We start from the raw sequence: 22105 nt of genomic DNA on the forward strand, positions 1-22105 counted from the left end.
CGGTGACGGTGACGCTCCTCGCGCCACACCGATTTGGCCAGGGCTCGGCCAGCAGCTCAGCCCAACAGCAGGGGCTCAAAAGCGGGGAGGGCAAACCACAGCAAGCGACTCGGACAGACAGAAAACAGACCAAAGCAAGGCTTCTTTTGACCTCTGTCTCGCTCACCTGCAAACCCATCTTTTCCAGAAAATTCCCCAGGAAAGCGCCGCGTTGACATCTTTCTTTGAAGTCCTCGCGAGCAGATTCTCCCTCTGAAGAGCTCCAGCTTTCAGCTCAGCTCCTTGCATGTGTCGCTTAAAAATGTCCCCATCAAATTCCAGGCGGCATTTACAAGGACGGCAACGCGCTGATGCTGAGCAGAGTGTCCTCCCCGGCTGCCTCCAAGGGTTGCAATGAAGACTGTAAATTCTGGGAGTATTTCTGATTTGACGAGTACAGCAACCAGATTTCTAAACCCAGATCGTGCCTTTACCACTCACTGGTACCATCATCAAATCACTAAGCCCACATTACGCTGTGTTTCTTAAACCCAAGCCATGTGCCGTGGCAACTCAAAAAAAAAAAAAAAGTCCAGAAACAGTAACACACTGAAAATGTGGGAAAAGGCTCTATATTTCAGACATCTTTGTTTTTATGCTGTTTTATTTTTTCTTCATAATACTGAAAATGAGATCTTTCTCACCAATTAATTCCATTGTTTTTCCCACTGAAAGGTAATGGCAAAGGCTAACCAATACCACCTGGGCAAAAAAAAGATTAACAATTTCTTGAATTATAGGGAAATATTGCTCTCTTATTTTAAAACACATGCACACACACAAGAGAGGGGGGGTAGGGTGTGCCTTTTTTGTAAATGGGGAAGATTTACCTTTTGTCATATGTCATAGCCTAAATCTCAAATAAAAGTTGCGTGGGTTAAATTGATAAGTCATTACACGTTAAATAACCAGAGGAGAATATTAGTCAAAAGCTTGCTCCCACCAAAGATTTGATATATAGTTTCTGAGAAAAAAAGAGACTGCTTGGTTCTGAAACGGGCCCTGGAGACATTTGGATATTATTTAATAGGAAGAGAGTTTATCCTGGAACAGACCACGGTGCGTGAGGGTGACTGAGCAGGATGAAAGACTCCAACAGCAGAAGCACAAGGTGGTATCTATCACTCCAACCTTTTCATTTCCCAGCCAGACATATGGTTGAATCTTGTAATTTAAATGCAGATTATCTGTCCCAGCAGGAGTGCCTGAACATCCTGGAACCAGTGTCACGTTTCAGTAGGGGTGTCAGTGACTGTTCCGTGTTGCATCATTTCAAAATATTTTGTCCTCTGCCAAATTTACATATTTTTCATGCTTTTAAAGGATGGGTCTTCCTTCTACAGATGCTTTTTACTCTTTTAAGGGGAAAAGCATTCATTTCTGTTTTTCTGTGCTACCTGGAAGCTAGTTTGTCTCCTATTTACACAGGAGGAATGAATCTCCCCATTTACGGTACCAGGATGGCTGAACTTCGGAGTGTTTGGCACCTCGGCCTGGGACGGAGCTGCAGTGTACAATGCACAGTGGCGAGCTGCAAGCCAAGGGCCTTTTGATGCAGACACGTCATTCAGTCGTGTAAATATAGGGGTTTCACTGAAAACCAAAGTCAGCAGGTATGTGGGTATAGGTATATAGCTATATAGGTATTAGCACATGCAAATTTTTGCCATGTTTTTGAGGAGCAGGCATTAGTAGCAACACACACATCTTTCAAAATTATATTGGGACTTGGACAAAATCCACCTGCCTAAATCCCAGGGATCCAGACTGCCTACTCTCCAGCACTGTCTAACCCACTAGACGTTTACTCTCCAGAAGCATCCTGGTCTGCTGTCAAATCCCTCAAAGAAAAGGTTTGAGCCAGCTGAGATGCAGCCCAGTGTCAGGAAACGCCCCATGCCTTTCACCTAAGATCTGTCCTGCTCCAGAGTGACCAGACAAGATGCCCAACCTCTTCTGAAATTCCCAGAGGGGCCTAAACCTATTGGACTCTGAGTTCAGCTTTCAGGGTCTTTGCAATAGCCATCTCACCTTGGAAATGGGACAGTTTTTGAACTGTCAGGGTTTTAGGCTGCAGCTCCTAAATACCACAAGAATGCTTAAATCACAGTGCTGGGGAAATTTGTAGAGGGAGTAAGCTCTGCTGCTGCTCAAGTTAAGCCGCTGTGTGGGTGGGAGAGGAAAGGTCGCATGGGCAGGAGGAGAGCAGGGAAGAGAAAGCCTGTCTACCTCAGCAGCTGTAACAGAGGGGTGGAAGAGGGGAATGAGATGGACAATGGGGACATGGTGCAATGATTGCTCTCAGGGGAGGTATAGATGCTACAGGTGGCACAAAACGCTGTGAAGCTCATATAGAAAGACGCGGGCATCCCCAAGGCACAGTAACAGTGTGGCCCAACAGGTACTTGTTCTCAAGTCACGTCCGTGCCAGTAACCGGGGCACAGGTCCAAACACAAGTGTGCAATTAGCCACATAGCTAAATTGTTAGTGTGGTCTTCTGGCGCTAGATTGGCAATTGTCACCAGGCATAAGGCCACATCAGGTCTAGGACGGATGTGGCCATGGCAAGGACTAGGAAGCCCCAGCTGCTAGGACTCATCTCCCAAGTGAAGGAGAAATGCCTTAAAAAGGCTACTTTTTTGACTGGAAGTGGGCAGCAAATTACAACGCGGGACCCAGGAGAAGTGACTGGATAACGTAGCGCAGAGTGACAGAACAGGATTCAACCCGAGCGCTATAGAGGAAGCCAACCTACACAGCTGACCTTAATAATCTCTGTATTATGAAATGGTGGACAGAGGAGATAGATAGAAACACACTCTGAGCATACCCTGATGGAATACCATTACCTTGTATGTCCAAACAATGCAGCTTTTGTTTTAGCTCATGGGCAATGAAATAATTAATTTAGATAGAACTGAATCAAATCAGACATATCCAAGCATAAGAAACATTCAAACTACAGTAAATTTATGAGCTGGGTAAAAGATACATCCCTCAGGTAGGTTGTTACTACATTTATTGTCTAGACTAGTATGTGTGGTGCTGTGGAGGGCAATTGCATGTGTAAAAAATTTACATCCCTAAGAGGTATACAGGAAAGGAATGACACACTGAGAAGCCCATCAAAACTTATTTCAAAAAGTTGTTGTGATGTCTGTGTCAAGATTCTTTGATTCTTCTTCCATTGCATGCTAGAAGAGCTAAATCTTTCCTAAAAACTTGCATGCAGGCTGATCAGTGAGCAAAACTGGAGACAAAAGTGACAAAGGACAAGGTAGGGTTTTTTTTTTTTTGGCATTACTGTTCTTCCCACTGAATCTCCAAATGTCTCTTTAGCAAAATGTATTTGGTAGGTTAGCAATCAAGGAGTGTTTCCACAGTTTTTGATGCTCATTAGCGATTGGTAAGAGAGAGAGTGGATCAGCATTGACAGCCTTCTTTCACAAGCATAATCTTAAAATCTCTGTGTTTTACAGAGAGATTTTGACGTGCTAATTCTCCAAACCCCTAGCTTTTAGGTTTGTCTTTGCATGTTTCAATTTAAAATCCCAACCAAGAAAATAATCACTTTCTATGCCTTGTAGGCTTTGATCCTTTGAAAATCTGATTTAATGAATTCTGCCTTTTGCCTCTCACCTAGATAAACAGTCTTTTAAAAAAAAAAAAACAGTGCCATCAACAACACTAACAAATGTCCTCTCTGTGAGCACAATTAGTAAGAAAATAGCCTCAGTGGTGTTTAGCCTGCAGACACCCGGTGGAACTCCACAACCATAGATTCTAATTAAGGGATTGACTTTTCAAGAAAGATTAAAATAACGAAATGCATTTAGCTTTGCTAAACGATGACAGGGAGGGAATAGGAGAACCCTCAGCAACAATAAGAAGATTGTAAACACCAACAATGGACAAGAGCTGCTTAAAGGAAGAGAAAGAACACTTTCTTAGGCACCAAGAATAATAAGGAATAATGGACGCATAAATAGAATAAAGAAGTTCAATGTTGATTATTGGTATTCTTACTATATTACAACTTCTGAATGAACACAGGGATGTTACTTGTCAAGGATAGATTTATTCATGACCAAGGAAAATGGAAGGGCTCTGATTACCTTATTACCACTGCCGATTGTGACATCTACTGTCATGTGACCAGGGAGAGGCTGTACCACTGTATATCCCCTCATCATGGAAATGTTTGCATCACGTCTGCTTTCAAGGCAGCCTTTGTAGAAATGTCCACCAGAAATAACATTTAGAGAACTGCAAACCCACTTCAGCCTTCAAAGGAGCCACCACCTTGCTGCTGCAGAGAGAGGGGAGGAGTGATCAGGAAGGCGGTGGAGGCCGTACAGCACGGTGTGCCCGTGGTTTTGACACTGCACCCTGGGGCAGGAGATGTTCTGTTTCTAGCATGAACTTGAGTAGGTCCGTGGCTCCACCATCGGCATTGCTTTGTCAGGTGTCTAACCAGCTTGGTGGAGAAGACAGAAATAAAGCTGAAGTCTTTATAGTCTGCTACTGCTATTCAACCCTGCTGTAGGGATTTCTCCTACTGGCTTCGGAGAAAGACACATTTTGGCGTTAGAATAGTTCCAAAGCCTTTAAGGAAACATAACTTTTAACTCATATTTAAAAAGCCAAACTCAACTTTGTTAAACATTTCTAGGTTATCACGATTCAGGCTCAGGCAGAAGTCTAGTTGCAGTAAATGCTAATACTAAAAATTCTCGTGAAAAACACTGTAGTGTAACCCATCATGTTTTCTGGGTCTTGATAGTGGAAGTGTGTGCTATTATTGCTGAGAAGAGTAGGGTCTTCGAATTAACCTGGACTGTGTCCATCAAAGCTTTTGTAGAAAAGCGTAACCACTTCCACTGAAGTCTCAGGATCCAGAGATGGATATGGAGCCAATACACAGTTCTGGGTGTCCAGACTCAGAGGTGAATCCAGCAAGGCTCTGAGATTGCCTTCTTCCTTGGTCATCTGGAGACAGTTTCTGATGGTCCCTCAGAGTGTTTCTTTTCAAACAAAAGAAAAGTAATCACTTTTGCCGCTCCTCACTAACATTAAATGCCCTGCTCTTCCTCTGGCACGTGGGCTTGCCAGGTGAGCACCTTCCATTCTGCGATGTGGACAGAGCTGGGTGTACTATTTTGTGTCATTCTAATGTGATGTTTTTATCAACATTTCCCAGCAGTTATTCAAATAGAAAGATAACTGGGGATTTTTTTTTTGTTCCACTGTAGAGGATGCACGTGAGTGTAGCATTACAGCGCCTACCATGCAATTGGGATGGCAACATTTCCAAATAGTCTATCCCACAACAAAAGGTCAGCAAGTAACCACTCAGACAGACACAATGACAGACTTCCTTTCTACCTGACATGCAATCTTCCCAGAAAATGAAGACAGAAATTACTGAGTACATTTGTAAAACATAGAATGAGAGGTGTGTGTACAAAACCAATTAAGGAAAGAATTGGTTTTTGCTGCTTTTTTCCTGGTGCAGTCTTTTGGAAATTTACCTCCATATACTAATTAACCTCTGGGTGACTTTATGTAAATTAGATGGCATTCTTTGCAGTATTGCTGTGGTAGCGTAAGTGATTTAAAGTGATATAAAGTGCTTTAAAGGTAGCCAACAAAGTTTCTTTTTAATGTATTACACTATAAAGATGTTGGAATGATCAGACTCTCTTGGAATGAGAGCTAGATGAGGAGGAGGAGAAAAGGTGAAAAGTGATGTGAAAGATACTGGGAAGAAGGATTTGGGGGTACTGGTGGAGGAAAAGCTGGACATGAGCCAGCAATGTGCACTCGCAGCCCAGAAGGCCAACCGTAACCTGGGCTGCATCAAAAGCAGCGTGGCCAGCAGGTCGAGGGAGGGGATTCTGCCTCTCTACTCTGCGCTGGTGACCCTACCTGGAGTACTGCGTCCAGCTCTGGAGCCCTCAGCACAGGAAAGACATGGACCTGTTGGAGCGGGTCCAGAGGAGGGCCACAAAAATGATCAGGGGGGTGGAACGCCTCTCCTATGAAGAAAGGCTGAGAGAGTGGGGGTTGTTCAGGCTGGAGAAGAGAAGGCTTCGGGGAGACCTTATTGCAGCCTTTCAGTACTTAAAGGGGGCTTATAAGAAAGATGGGGACAGACTTTTTAGCAGGGCCTGTTGCGACAGGACAAGGGGGAATGGTTTTAAACTAAAAGAGGGTAGATTTAGACTAGATATAAGGGAGAAATTTTTTACAATGAGAGTGGTGAAACACTGGCACAGGTTGTCCAGAGAGGTGGTAGATGCCCCATCCCTGGCAACATTCAAGGTCAGGTTGGACAGGGCTCTGAGCAACCTAATCTACTTGAAGATGTCCCTGCCCATGGCAGGGGGGTTGGACTAGATGACCTTTAAAGGTCCCTTCCAATCCAAACTATTCTATGGTTCTATAAGATACACACAGTTCATGGGCTACATCCCCAGCTTGATAAACATGCCCAGGACCATTAACTCAATGCAGATGTTCAAACTGACATCATCTCAGGACCTGCTCTCATACATTGAAAATAGATATTAAGGATGTTAACTGGAGTCTGTGCTGGTTTTGGCAGGGATAGAGTTAATTTTGTTCGTTGTAGCTAGTATGGGGCTATGTTTTGGATTTGTGCTGGAAACAGTGTTGATAATATAGAGAAGTTTTCGTTATGGCTGAGAAGTGCTTACACCGGGTCAAGGCCTTCTCTACTTCTCGTGCTCTAACAACTGAGAAGACTGGAGATACACAAGAAGCTGGGAGGGGGCACAGCTAGGACAGCTGACCCAAATTGACAAAAGGGATATTCCATACCATATGACGCCATGCTCAATATATAAACTGGGGAAAGCTGGCTGGGGGGCCACTGCTCGGGGACTGGCTGGGCATTGGTCGGTTGGCGGTAAGCAATTTTTTTCTTCTTTTCATTTGCATCACTTGTCTTCCTTGGGTTTTATTTCTCGCTCTTTTTGTTACCTTTCTTTTCATTATATATTATTATTATTGTTATATTAATTTCAATTATTAAACTGTTCTTATCTCAACCCATAAGTGTTCTCATTTTTACTCTGCTCATTCTCTCCCCCATCTCACAGAGTGGGGGGCGGGGGCGGGGAGTGAGCGAGTGGCTGTGTGGTGTTTAGCTGCCTGCCGGGTTAAACCACGACAGAGTCCTAAAGCCCTTGGCGATCTCGGAGAAGCAATTGCAGTAGATGAGAGAGTACCACTTAGGAAGCCAGGTGATTGTGATGGCTTGCTGTGCAATTAGTTTTCCTATGTGTCTGAGATATCAGGGACAAAGAGTCTTGTGAGGAAATTTAACTAAGGAAACAGTGGCCAGATTTATAAAGATCTGTTCTTACGCCTAAAAGATTTCAGAGCAGAATTAGCCTAGGTGACCTGGTGTTACCCACAAACACCCAAAGCACTTGGGACAGCAAAGACATGAGGAGTGACCAAATCGGCATCAAAAGAGCTGGAGTCCATGCTGAAGCCAAGTGTGCTCTTAATGCCCACTGAAGCGTTTGGCACGACACAGATGTCTGGTGATGCCAGTAAAATTTAGAAACCTATTTTAGGATGAGATGAGTCAGACCCTAAAGGTGAGTATCTTTCTCCATTAGAGAGGGTGCAAGGTTGCTGGTTGGTCCTGATGTAAATACCACATTTAGTCAGAAATATCCCAGTCTCTCAGGCAAGCACAGCTAATATAAAGAGTGGTGCTGGGAGATGAGAGAGGTAGGAGAAACATCACCTAGGTGCCTGCTGTGTATTATTGTTATTATTCATAACATATATACTAAAGCATTATACATTAAAATGTGCTTATTACGTATTGTATTACATGTCATATATATATTATTGTCAGGGTACTGATGCATCATTTGAAAAAAAAAAAGAGCTGATTCAGCCCCTGGAAAAGATGGCTAAGGTGCTCAATTTGAGAGAGTACCAGGCTGCAACTCCCAACCCCACAGAACTACTGCCTCGCAGCCCACACTTAGGTGCTGAGACGGGGGAAATTCTACTATATAACTGTTTTCAGTCATTGTTCTTGGTTAGTTTAAGAGACTCCCTGCTCAGTACTCTGGCTGTGGTGAATCCCAGGCACCTGATTCTCCCTGTGACATGTACAGAATGGGTATTTCACACCGCACGTCACAAATTCAGTACTAGGAGCCTACGAGCGATGTGCGGCAAAACTTAGTATTGTCATGTTGTCTGTGGATGTAAAGTCAGGTGTCTAGAAGTGAAGCACAGTAGCAGCTAGCCTGTAGGCTTGCAAATTTTGCCAGATTTAGCCTGTCGTCTGTGAAACGCTGAAACGTGGAACAATGCCAAACAGCTACCTGGTTCACTGTCTGCATCGAACAGTGGATAGTCGGGCTGAGAGATTTACTTCAAGGCTGTCTGGGGGAAAAAAAAAAGGAAAATTTTGGAGAAATATAAGGGAAAATTATATCATCAATTATATAATAATGGCATTAGGCAACTTTGCACTCTGCTATTAGATGGGGGAGTGAGTTTTCAGTATGATGGAGAGGCAGGCGTGATGATAGCCATGATGATGAGGGATTTCCTCCTCAGGGCATCCTGACCATCAAACCCTCCCCAGTTACTCTACTGGGAGAGCAACCTCCTTAACATCTCCCCTCCACCCACCCTTTTCCCAATAAACCTGTTCCTGGGCGAAATGGGGGTATGTAAAATTCTGAAAGACATTGAGGAAGTTTCTAAGGTACCACTTCCCTTTGCTGCTTTCTACCTCCTTTTTGCCAAAAAGAGACGTTCAGTTGCAGCACCTTCGGCACAGCAGCGCCGAGGCTGCTGGCCGGGCAGAGCCCCTCGCTCCGCAATACGCTTTCAAACCTCCACCCACCGCAGCCAGCATTTATTTGTGTCTCGGTCACAGAGGCAGGTTCCCCTCCTGGCTCCAGCGTGTAAAACAGAGGAGTGGAGGTGCTGGGGCTGTGAGATGGGGATACCTTGCAATCAGCCCCGGGTTTTCCAGGTTCAGCGTAACTTTGCATCCTTACAAGAGACATACGAAAAGACACGGTGGCATAGGAGGGACACTCCTAATAACGCTTTAAAAATGAAAAGGAAGGACTGCTCAGAGAAAATACGTGGCAGACTAAGGAGAAGGACGGAGCTGCCTTTTCTCTCTACCCCACGGCTGGCCTCATGCTCCCGTGTGTTTCCATGGAGGCTGTTGCTGTCACTGCATGGCTCATGCTGGAGTGTCACATTGGATAGAAGCCAGCTCAACAAGAAAAATAAAGTGAGTTTTTAAGAGGTAATGTGGTAAATGTTCTTCTCAGTCTGGCTACCAATATGTGCTGTCTAGCCTGAGGCGCGCAGCACATATGGGTGAAGCTACTGAAGTTTGGTACTTTTAACTTCTCCAGTCACTTTTTACAAAACCAAAGGAGACACATTAGACTGATTGAGGGGAAAAAAAAAAAGATAGGTAAGGAAAGGCAAGGCTGAGCGATCTGATCTCAACAGACTGCCACCGCAGATTTCTCAGTTCTTATTCTGGGGCTTACAGGCTTTTCCACATACCGGGGGATTTTCCCTGCTGCGTAGGCACCGGCAGAGCGGGCAGCTGTTCGCAGCAGCAGACGGCCGGGGTAGCAAAGCGCCCCGGCCATGCTGCTGGTCCCCAGGCAGGTGACGGCGTCCAGGGCAGCGGCAGATGCTGGCATTTGGGCCACCTGCTTGGGGCAGCTGTAATGGTAGCCCTGCCCTCCCGCTCCCCCAGCAGCTGCTGGAGTAGGCAGCCTGGCTCCAGCTCCTCCTTCCTTCGTGGAAATTCAATTTTACCTCCACTGCTAAGGCTCGAATGAGCTCTGGTGCTGGCTGCTCCGTAGAGAATTTGGTCAGCCCATTTAGAGGGGCTGTGTTAGAAAGGGCAACTTTTAAAGCAAAATATAGGTAATGTCTGCTCTTTGGAAATCTGCTCCTCTCTCACTTGACACTTCAGCAGTCATTTTGCGGTGTGCCCCTGGGCTTCTGGGAGAACATCACAACCTCCTCCTCTTTTTCCCATCTGTCAGCTCAGTAGCGACAATAGGGCAGACTGGAGTTTCTTTCAGCTCATTCGATTTCTATGGTTAGCATTTGCCAAGTGCTCAACCATTTGTAAAAATCATGTCATCAGTTGTCATTAGAAAGAGAATTGATAACTGGTATTTACTGAGCTTTGCAGTCACTCAAATGAATTCATTCTCTTAGTTTAAAAAAACAAGGACACCACAAACAAGCCCAGACGTTAAGTAAGCAATAGCTACAATACGATGCTTAGGTTTTTCAGCTGTTAGATTGATACCCAGTGGCACAACTATGGTTAATAATCTGTGAAATTCCCCATTTTAAAAAAAATATAACTAATTAAAGAAAAACACAATTTCCTCATCTGAAATGTGGTATGTACAACTGAGTCCAGATGAAGCCTCTCAACGCTTGTGAGCCATCAACTTTTGATCCAGAAAGCATACGATCCAGAAATCACCACAACCATGGATATGTCCATGATGACCAGGTGCAAACCCAGGCATTTCAAGCCAACCTAATGAAATAACTGAAGAGCTGAAAAGAACTATTTTCAATGCGTCCCATTTCCAGTCTGATTCTGAATCTTTTCCGTTCTTGAGGCCGGGTAAATACCTCCTGAATCTAAGAGATTCTGGTGCCGGAAAAGCCAAGTTGCGTGGCCTTGAAATCAAAACAAAAGTTATCAACATGAATGTCTTAATAATACAAGAAAACATCTGTAAGACAGGGTGGAAGATGGGAGAGGAGGAATGCTGTCTGAGTAAAGAAAAAGCATCTAAGTGCTTACTTGCTTGGAGATTTATTCTGTTGTAATTTCTTTAACACCTCATGGAGAAGAAAGAACTTTGCTGAATTAAAAACAACTGGGAAAAAACAGAATTTCTTGAAAATATTTTTTATGCCTAAAACCTGTCAAGAAAATCGTGAAAGATTATTATGATAATATCTGCAAAGAAGACATTCCAGATGTTTTTGGCTGCCTACTAGGTACGAAATCAGATCCATGCCCAGCTGAACGTGTTCCTTTGCTAACCTGCCTGCAGAACGCTTCTCAGTTCCGTGCACAAAACTCAACCATTTCCGAAACATTTCTTCTGGCTTTGAAACTGCTTCTCCAGGTCTTTCATGTGCAGAACTTCTTTTGTAGCCTACGAAACCCATGCACAGGGAACAAATTAGGTATTACCAATTTTACAGAGACACAGTGGAGAGCAAAATAACCGGGAGCCATGGAGAACACAAGACAGTGGGAGTTACAGGGAAAATCTGGAAAGATTGTCCCGCACCATGTCTCTATCTTACCAAAAGAGAAGTAGTAGCTTTAATGTTCATATGAAAATACAGTACACCTCTCTTTATAAAGCACTGTTTAAGAGATCCCTTTTTTTTTTTTGTCTCCTAAACAACCAAACAACACAGTATTCAATATGAGGAGCTGAGATAATGGAATTGAACATGGAGCTTAAAATGATGTAAGAAATTTTCTCAGGGTGATGTTTAGGTCCATAAATTCAGCTACAAACTAGAGTTTTGAAATGAAAATCCAGAGCAGACCATGCCGTTCCTGGGCGTCGAATTGACACAGTCTCCAGGGCCAGGAAGTGCTTGTCTCCATTTTTTTTCTTACAAAAACATTAACCAAACATTGGAGAGATACAAAACCCAAAACCTCCTTCTTTCTCAGAACATGTTCCTTGATGACTTCCTACTGCCTATGAACTTTTGCCAATGTCAGATTACACTAAATAAGGAACTGTCCCTCCTGTTCTTCTGCCTCTTAAATAAGATCATAACCCTTCAAGGGCTCTTGCTAAAAGAAGGCAAGTTCAAAAAAAAATAAAGAAAGTAGTGCATGATCTCAATCCAAGGTTATAGAAAGGGCACAGAGCTTTCGGATCAAGGGAGTGAAGCATTAATACCGTGCGGCCCCACTTTCCTAGGATATGTGTCTTGGCAACATTGCTAGTCTAAATCTGGCAAATTGAATATTTTGATCTCTGTCCCTGGAGAAAAACATGCACCTATTACGTCAGATTATAATTTTCCTCTTTTGTGCAGTGTTACCGAACTATTCTTCATTATAAACTTTATTATATAAGCGAGGCTGCATTGTGTACACTAACACTGCCATTTATGCGCTGAGCTAGGCTGGTTTGGGTTTTTTTTTAAGGAGAGTGAGCTGAAGGGAAGATTTCCTGATCATCTGTCCAAGAACAAACAATCGGTTTATACAAAGTACAGAAAAAACACAAATGTGGTGTACAAAAGCTACCATTTTCACACTCAAGGAATATTACTGATGTTTGAGTGAGTCGCATGAAATACGATAGTGCTACTTGTCAGTTGTACTTTCACGTTTTAGGTTGACCATTTTGGTTAATGGCCACCTAGAAGTTGACTATAAACCCCACCATTTGATGGTAGAGTGCCGTGCATGTTGAAATACCTTGTAAGTAGATTCAAAGAAACAGAAGCTGACGTCTTTGCCCAAAAATAGTTTGCAACCTCATGCTTGATAGCGGTTGTCGGATAAAGGCGCAAGGCTCACGTATTCATGTTGAGCTTAACACCAATGTGAGTGGAGAAGGAGCGGAGGAAGCACTTGGCAGATGATCACAGGCTGGATTGCAAGACAGCAACCATACCCGAAAGGCTGTATCTGCTGATGTGGTCAATTCCTTGGCAAAAAGACCCCGTTTACGTGCCTCTATCCAAAAGGGAAGGCTTGTGAAAGGAATTAGTAACACGATCCCTCAACTGCAGGTATTTGAATTGATTATCTGTCAACCCGAAGGTTTCCCTAAGTTCAGCAAATGAACACAATCTGTCTTCTAAAATATATCATGTAATTTGTTAAAGCTTTTGTCTGACCATGCATCCCAAATAAAAACGCGTTTAGTTTTTGGTTTGGGTAGTAAGGTTGATTTTTTTTTTTTAGTTTATTTGAGTTAGAAAATTGAATACAAACTGAAATGGAGTAAACAATAGATAAGAGTTATTTTTTTATAACTGGTGTTAATTTAAATGACAAAATGTCTCAATATTAGGCACACTACTGATTTATTTCAGATGTATCTTTATTTGTTTCAGGCTCGCATTGTTAAAATATGCTATTGATTTTCTGTTTTCTTTTGTTCTGAGGTTCCAGTGTGCTCTCTGCTGGTGATGCCACTCTCTATTTTGAAAAATGATTGATTCATTATGATTAAATTACAAAAAAAAAAAACTACCAAGACTTAAAACATGCTTAAGTTAAAGGTAGAAGTTGCTAAATTGCTTTCAAGAGTATCATTTATTTGCACATTTGCTGGATTGGGATCTAAGACAAAATGCAAATAGGACAATGGATATCGGGGAAGAATGGTGAAGAAAATTCTGTATCAGTGGAAGACAAATATAGGAGAGGCAAGAGGCTGAGGAACATCATGGGGAGATTTTATAGGACCTTCTTTTTGGTAAGTTTTAGGAAAACTCCACTAGGGGAAGAACAGCTACAGGAAGACTGGAAAGAGCCATCTGGGATTGTAAGTGATAGGACTCAATAAAAGTGAATTGGTAGTACTGCTTTGTAGGCAATATGGCAGAAGTGGAGAAGGATTACGGAAAAAGTCTAAAAAACGCACATAAACACACTTGTCGAGCTTATGAAAAAGTAAATAACCAAAAATGTTCCGTGGGACGATTTGTTCTCCTGGCTTCCAAAAGTATGTTTTTCTATTTTTAGAATTGTACACGGCAATACACTGTTAAGGTTCCTGTTTCAAAATTTAAGACTCTTGTTTCTGAAAAAAACGGCATGCTGAAAAGTCCCACTGATTAATAGGAAATGTGATTAAAGTTCCTCCAAGAAAAAAATGAAGAAAAAAGAGAACCTTCTAAATTTTTAGAAATACTAAATGTTTTTAAAGTATTTCTTTGTTAAAATGTAAGCCAGAACATTTTCAAATAGACGATGTATGCTCAGCTTTGTTAAGCTAGATGAGAATGGAAACAGCGGGGTCAGGTATACAGAGTGAGCCAAGACGGTGATTTAGTAGGACAGGTTTTCCATAAAAGCATGTGATTGAGAACTACATTTCTCTATAAATCTGTGATATATATCAAATACTAATGTGTAAAATCCCTACTTCTGTATCAATCTATTGATATATAATCACGTAATACGTTTCTCCTGCGAATGTAGCTGTGTATTTTTTGCTTTAGATACTGCCCTGTGAATTCATGCATATGGGTAATAGTTCTTAGTAGCAGGCAATAGACCATGTAAACAGCCAACATAGCACATAATGAAGCTCATGGAGAACAGATTTGATCACCAAATGTCAGTCAGCCAACCCCTCTTCTAGATGATTTCCTTAGATATATTAGATAAATGAATAAAATATTTCTAAGTATGACAAAATAAATATTGATGTTTTTAAATATTTTATCTGAAATTCAATGGAAATGAGCTTCGTCTGCTTCTCAGGGCACGGCAACGTGTGTAACATGATGCTTCTGTTACGTACCTTATCACACTGCCTACATGCAATCTTCTTCCTGCTATCACTATTCGTTTTTCATGTGCCAAGTATTCATTATTCCTTTAACCTCAGTAGGTAGAAACCAGTTTTTCTCTGCAGAACACTCGTTGCTCCCTGTTCCAAGTGGTTAAGAAGGATGAATGTTAATACTCGTGTTTTTTATTGAGAGATCTGAATATAAGCTACCCATCTATCCAGGGAATGTTTCCAGCGGTGTTCTATAGAAGCCTGCTTCCTATGGGATTGCATATTTTATCTTTTAAAACAAGTGTTACGACGTTAACTTTTGACTTGGGTAAAATCTTCTGAAATCTAATGAATCACATATGTAACTTACAGTGAGTTGTTGGAACTGGTTCTGTATCTAAAGTAATAATATAAGGAAATACGTTGCTTGGGACATTAGACTGTATTTTAACTCTATGCTCACTTTTCTCCAAAGGAAATGATTACACTAGAGGCAAAATTATAATAGCAAATCATGCCTAATCCCCTTTATAGCTTGCAGACACATATATTTATACACACTGCAGGGTAGACTTCTGTATATATCCATTTTAACATTTCTTCTTTGCCATTCTGCCTTTTTTTTTTAACCTTATGGAAACAGAGGTAAGATGCAGGGACAAATAGTGAGGGCGTTATGTTACCTAAACCGTTTATGCCAAAAGGTGGCAGAGGACCGGTTACAGGGAGAACACATGAAGCGATGCAAAGATGCATTTCAGGCAGTTGGCATGAAACCCTGTAAGGGAACAAACATTGGTTCTGGTTCTTCTGGCTTTCTTGGTAAATATTGTGTAGAGCAGCAAACATTAGTTTGTATTTACTGAAAGTAACAGCATTTTAGCAGTAATTATTTACCTGAGCTCAGCCTGGCTTTCTGTGTAAATACTCAAGCTATGCAAGCTTTCACAAACACACGCACAGGACTGGCCAACCTACTAGACAAGGGATCCCTCTTTTTGCATTTTATTTACCAAATTATTGTTACGAGTGGGGTCCTCTGGAGCTGTTGAGCTGAGCTTGAATTTGAGGAGGACGAGGGGTGGGGACTTACAAAGAACTTGCCATTTTCTACCTGCTCTGACCACGGCTTTTGCCAGGGTCCAGCACGGTACCCTGACTATTCACAGGGCTATTAAGCTTCCTTAAATTGAATCCATCCCCGAACGTTGGCCAGAAACCATCTTAGCAGCCAGGGCTGGTCAAAGCTCACCTGCACTCTGGCCATACCGTGTTTACTTCATGCAACACAAACCATAAGGGAGGAGGCAGAAAACAGCTACATCAGCTTTACATTAACAAAAGGGTCTCCAAGGCAAGGGTATCCCTAGGTAAACCTGCCAGCTTAATAGCTTTCACACTGGTCAAGCATGGGACAGGGTCTTTCCACCAGAATATTTCACCGTGTAAACACGTACGTGTAAGAACGCTTTTGAAAAGAAATAGAGATTTGCTTCTTAAAGTTTTACACCAACTCTCAGGATTTGTATTTTTGTTTTGTAAGGTTTTTAAAGTTCTTCTTTTAAAACATCCATGTAATAAAAAGAATTTATGTTTTAAACAAACTTTAAGATTTTGGAATCTGTTTCTCTGTATGTTGTTATTAAAGCCTTTACAACCCAGTATCTGCAGCCCTTACGTGTGAAAAATCTTCCCATCAAGGAAGTTCTCAGTTTGCAGAGGCGCGACTCAGACTTACGCGCTGACCTCCGTGCAGAAGAATCACCACACACACTTCTCACAAGCTGCAGTCCGTCTATGTGGAGGGAAAAAAAACCCAAGAGAAAGGTTTGCAGAGCTCGGCCCCTGCCAGTCCGCCAGGTAACTGCGAGAGCCCGGCACGGCCAGCCCAGATACGCAGAGCAGCGAACGCCGCCCCCGCCGCCCGGCCTCCCCTGCCCCGCCGGCACCGCGGCCCAGGGACGGCGCCGCCTGCTCCGCGCCTCAAGCCCCCGGCACCCGCCCTCCGCCCTCCCGGGCCCCACTCACCCCCCGGGGCTTCCCGCAGCGGCCCCGTGCCCTGACCCGCCGTGTCCCCCCAATCCTTCCGCGGCTCCCCTCAGCGTCCCGATCGCCCTGTGTGTCGTCCCGCCCCGGAACGCCCCTCGATGTCGCGACCGCCATGTCTCCCCGGGGGCTCCCCTCAACGCCCCCATCGCCTTGTGCCCCCCGGAGCTCCCCTCAGCGCCGCCACCGCCCCGCCCCCCTCGGGCCTCCCCTCAGCGCCGCCACCGCCCCGTGCCCCCCCCCTCCGGTCTCCCCCATCGCCCCGCACCCCGCCCAGCCTCCCCCGGCGCCCCGGTAACCTGTCCACCCCCGTCCCGCCCCGCCCCGCCTGCCCTCAGCGCCCCCCCGCCCCGGGCCTCCCCTCGGCGCCACCGCGCCCCCGCTGCCGGCCCCGCCCTGCCCCTCCCCTCGGCGCCCCGCTGCTGCCCTGCCCCCCGCGGCCGGGCCGGGGCTGGGGCCGGGGCCGGGCGGGGGGCGGTGCGGCCGGGCGTTCCCGTCCCCACCCCCCCCGGGGCGGGGCGGGCGGTGCACCGGGCGCCGGGGCGGCCGAGGGGCGGGGGCGCGGCCCCTCCCCTCCCCCCGCCCGGCTGCCGGTGGGGGCGGGGACGCGCCGCATGCCAGCGACGCCACCGGCGCCCGCCGCGGCCGGAGCAGGGGCCGGGAGCCGGGGAGGGGGGACAGCGGTCCGGACCGGGCCCTTTGTCTGAGCGGCCGGTGGGCTGTCGCGGCGGCGGCCCCACCGTGAGGCGAGGCGAGGCGAGGCGAGGCGGCGCCGGGAGCCTCCACCCCCGGCCCACCCTGCCCTGGCTCATCATGTGACGCGGGTAAGTCGGCGGCGATCGCCGCGGTTCCCCGGGCTGCCCCCATTCATTTCCCGGGGAGGGCGGCGAGCCCGGCCGCCGGCTGTCCCCGCCGGGGCTGTGTGTGAGTGTGCGAGCGTGTGACACGGCCCGGGGAGAGCGGGGCGGACAGACAGACAGACAGAGGGAGAGAGCGGGGACCCTGTGTCAGGGGAAGGAAACAGTTTCTCCTGCTCTGCCGCTTCTGCTCAGGTCTGTGCCGATTCCCTTTCTTACCAGAATAAACGGCTAACATACGTGTTCTTGCTGCTGCTGTCCCGGTCAGCTTTCTTTTTTTAAAAAAAAAAAAAATCCCTTCTATACTGAAGTTAAATAATTTTAAAGAAAAACAGGGCGCCCTCCCTTCCCCCCTTCCCCCAGCGCCGCCGGAGCGGGCCCCGCCGCCGGGGCGAGCCGGGGGTTAACGGCGGTGCCCTCCCTCCCTCCCCCCTCCCTCCTTCCCTCCATCCCTCCTCTTCATCCCTCCTCTCCCTCCATCCCTCCCGGTGCCCCGGCGGCAGCGATGCCGGGGGGGGTGTGTGTGTGTGCGCAGGGTGCTGGGGGCCGCCGCCGGCCCGAACTTTTCCCTCAACTTTCCCGCTGAGGCTTTAGGTGGTGGGGGGGCGGTGAAAAGAGCGGGGGAAAAAATAAAAAGCGATGAGCCCGGAGTGATGAGCAGCGAGCTGGGAGCGCCCAGCCCTTTGTGCTGCCGTCCCTGGGCGGGGGGGGGGGGGCGGGGGCGGGCGGCCGCGGTGCCCCTGCGCCTTTGGGGGCGGGGGGGAATTAATACGTAAAAATAAATATTAAAAAATATAAACCGAAGTGTAACGCTGTATGGGAGGAAAAAAGCAGAGCGTAATGTTATATGGGGGGGAAAAATAAAAATCAGAGCGTAATGCTATATTACTTTCTACAGAAATAATTATTTTCTATAAAATAAATACTCGCTCTTCCAGAAGGTGGCCGGGAGCAAACCGCTGGTATTTACATTAAAAGCGTGTGCCCAGAGCGGCTGCGGGAGATGTGTGCCCCATGGTATTGGCATCACCCTGTGAAGCCCACCGAAAGCTTTTCGCTGCTGGTGCAGCTGGGTAAATGCGCTGGGATGAAATTTGGGCTCATACCCGCCTCCCCCAAAATCCCGCACCACCAGCTAGGGTAGTGCGGGATTTTGGGGGAGGCAGGTAGGAGCCAGCAGATGGGTTATTTTATATTCCCCCCCCCATTGGTTTGCAGGGATGCGATGCTCCGCTCCAGACAGCGGGGCTTTTTTCGGATCTTGGCTCCCACAAACAGGCTCGCGTAGAAAATAGCCGTTTTACACTCTTAGGGAGCAGGTACGAGCAGTTTGGTAGGAGGCACCAAAAAGAAGTTCACTTGCATCGGGGTTAATATCGAGCTTGTAAAATCCTGCTAGCTTTTGGCAGTCCCCCTGAATAAGTAAGTAAACCAATTCATTTTTTTTTAATTATCCATCATGAAATAAATGGTATTCTTCTTCCCCCGTGTTTGGTTTTTTTTTTTTTTTTTGCTTTTCCCTTTTTGTCTCGCCACGGCAGGTAGATATTCACGGCAACTTTGCGAGGCTGCTTTATATAGCGCTGGCATATGGGCTCCATTTTCTGCTTTCTGGTTGGTCTCCAACTCTGAAATGTTCAGGAACAGCAAAGTGGTCTTAGCGTGGGATTAGTAACTGTGCTGAATAGGTCACAGATGGGGCGATAGGAGCATTTTATTAATGACGTAAGGCTGCATAAACCGAGTCTGCTTTTTTTTTTTTTTTTTTAATATATTATTCGTGCTGGGGGAGGGCGAATATCTTTCTAATGGGACGTAATCAACTTGCAACCGCTGTCCGCAAGCCGGTGTGTCACCTATCGTCACAAACCGACCACGCATAGCGAAGGAAACATTGCATGCGGATTTTTTTTTTTTTAAATGTGTTTTTTTTATTATTTTTTTTTTTCCCCTCCCCTGTGCTGCCTGAGGCTTTGGCAGCCGGTCGGAGCTGCCGCCGCTGCACTGCCGGCGGGTGCCCGGGCTGGAGCCTGGCGGGATGACATCACCCCCTCGGCGGCCGGGGAGCAGCACCCATGCGCACCCCGCCCCGGGCCAGCACCCCCAGGCGCTCCCCCCTGCTGCATCCAGAACAACAGTGGTGGTATTTTCCTTCTTTTTTTTTTTTTTTTTTTCCCTCCCTTTTATTATTTTTTTCCCTCCTTTCTTTTCCTGTGTCTGGTACCTGGAAGTGAGGGGGGTGAGGGGGCAGTCTGGGGAGCACCTTTCTTTAGGCAAACCTTTTCATTAGGATACTGGCAGCTTTACAAGGTGGCTTGGGATTCCCCCCCCACATTTTTTCTCTTCCCCCCCTCCACCCCACCCACCCCGTTCATGGATTAGTCAATAGCATTTAAAGAGGGCTGTGAAAAATCGTATTTTCTCTTTTGTCCCCCAGCTGTGGGGAAAAAGAGGCTTTTTGAGGAGGAGATATGCCATGGGGCATTTGATGAGTGAGTGCACGTGTGCTGGAGGGGCTGGGAAGGAGTTTAGGATGTGGGAGATACTGTTTGGTTTCTGCTTCTGATAGTGAGGCAGTATCAGACGTGTAAAGAAGGGGGGATGGGAAACGATTTTTTTTTAATTATTTTTTTCCCCCAGCAATACTTAGTGGTAATATTTCCAGGCCTTCTTGCGGTCTCTTGTAGAAAAACCTTTGCTGGAAAGGCCCCTGAGAGCCCAAGAAGACTGCGTGTAACAACTTTTAAAAATAAACTTTAAGATTCCAGGGCAGGCTAATCACGGAGTCCTCTGCCAGCTGTTTCTGTCGGGATGAGCCAGACCTGAACGTGCATGAGCAGGGTTTTACTTCAGACGAGAGGAGGCTGAAATGCGGTGGGGCTGAACCAGCTCCTCTTCCCCCAGGAGATGGTGGAGTGGGGTCAGCGAAGGGCTTGGGCTGCAAAGCCCCGTGGTAGCGACTGTCTTCCTCTTCACCCAGTCCAAGGTGGTGCGTGACAGTACCCGCCATAATTAAATAGAAATACAGACCATGTTTTTGAGGAAAATGGGCAATGCCTCTCTGGGAGCTTGGGGAGGTCTCCGCTATACTGTGGGGTTGCGGAAGGTCTGTGCAATTCGGTGGATTTTCAGGATGGCCAACCTCCTTGCTCGTTCCTTCAGTAAGTGTCACTTGCATTGTGTAACAGGTCTTGTCAGTACAAGGTTGGTTTTGACCAAGTCTTTGTTCGAATCAAGTAAAATAGGAGACTCTGAATGAGGTGTTTGTATATTAAAGCTGGGGAAATAGTTATTTTTACTGAAGTGTTTTGCTTGTGGCTTTTGAAGTATTGTATCTTGATTTATTTTGTTGGAGGATGATTGTGGTTTGCCTTTCCTTGACGTAACTACAAAATGAAACAAAAAATTAGTTTCTTGAAATGGAAATTTCATTTTTAGAAAAGCTGAAATGGATGCAGCACCGAGACTTTGACCTTCTCAGCTCCTGACTAGTGGTTGTTTACTACAGCTGCAGCTGTGTATCTTTGAAAGAGGAGGAGCTGCAAACACAAGCATGCTCACTTTCCGCAGCTAAGAGGAAAACATATAATGAGCATGCTGTTTCAACGTGAAATGTAAAGAAGTATTGAGGTTGTGGCTTTTCCTTTCCTTTTGTGCTAGGTGTGCTGTGCTGTATTTGTAAGACAAATTTTGAATCTTGGAAGTGAAAATGTGAAAGCATGAAATGACTATGCTTCCTATGCAGTGAAGAAGAAATTAATTTTTTTAAATTAGATGCATGCTTATGCTAGAAAAGAGAAGTGCTTTTGCGGTGTAGTACTAAGGACGCTTTCAACATTGTTCTTCAGTGGAAAAGGCTTGGTGTAACCTTACCCTGTGTTCAACAACTGAACTTTAGAAGCCCTCTTGCTTCAACTGAATGATTTTTTTCTTTTTTGAAGTTGGTACTAAATGCAAAAAAAAAAAAAGAGTAACGAGTTATATTTGAGGATTCAGTGTCAAAATGATCATTTTAGTTTATAGCTAGGCATAGAGCTATGTTGACAAACTTGACTGGAGAGTTGACTAGACCTAATACATGTATATGGCACTCTTGCAAAAGTGGGTAAAATTGGATCAATGTGAGGATAGTTGTGCAGTCTCTTGTGGTTTTTATAGATATATATAAAAGTGGTGCTAGTGGTGCCGTGTTTGCATTTGGAAGCTCTTTCTGTGCAGAAGGTCTGGTTAGACTTGGTGCCCTAAAATCTGTGAACTTTCTTATACTTTTGCAAAGTTTGGTGTGAATGGTAGGTTTGAAGTTTATTCTGAGTCTGTGCTCTCATGTTTGCTCCCAAGCAATAACTGTAATATAAAAATGGTAGAGTATTCTTTAATTAGTTTTATCTACCTTTTGGCAGCAGAGAATTCTTGAAAAAGAGAGAGAAGGAAGAGGAAAAACGAACATGGCTTTGCCAGAAAGTCAGTATGTCTACAATGTATGTAACACTGAGCTTGTGTGGACTTTCCTTTCCTGAATTCAGTGTAAAATCTCATGGTATTAATCAGAGTGTGTGATCTAGACTTTGGTCTAAACCAAAATCAAA

The 22105-nt window shown here is 45.4% G+C and overlaps 1 protein-coding gene and 1 long non-coding RNA gene across 9 annotated transcripts in view; one reads left to right on the forward strand and one right to left on the reverse strand.

The window, feature by feature from the left end:
• Nucleotides 1-12865: 12865 nt before the first annotated feature.
• Nucleotides 12866-16502, reverse strand: LOC142077724 (uncharacterized). The gene is made up of 4 exons (XR_012671984.1): nt 16295-16502; nt 15300-15394; nt 14635-14763; nt 12866-13301 (listed from the first exon to the last, which is right to left on the reverse strand). It is a non-coding gene; the product is annotated as an uncharacterized LOC142077724 (long non-coding RNA).
• An 807-nt stretch (nt 16503-17309) lies between these two features.
• KLF12 (KLF transcription factor 12) overlaps nt 17310-22105 on the forward strand; it is a 253663-nt gene continuing 248867 nt past the window's right edge. For 2 of the 8 annotated variants that reach the window (XM_075139016.1, XM_075139048.1), the window contains exon 1: nt 17310-17486. The gene's annotated coding sequence lies outside the window, so the exon portion shown is untranslated. Of the gene's footprint in view, nt 17715-18656; nt 18942-19497; nt 19663-22105 lie in introns of those variants that run through there. The other 6 variants (XM_075139005.1, XM_075139059.1, XM_075139037.1 and 3 more) reach the window with 4 other exon arrangements.

The sequence above is a fragment of the Calonectris borealis genome, chromosome 1 (assembly GCF_964195595.1).
Source record: "Calonectris borealis chromosome 1, bCalBor7.hap1.2, whole genome shotgun sequence".
In the NCBI taxonomy this organism is placed as follows: Eukaryota; Metazoa; Chordata; class Aves; order Procellariiformes; family Procellariidae; genus Calonectris; species Calonectris borealis.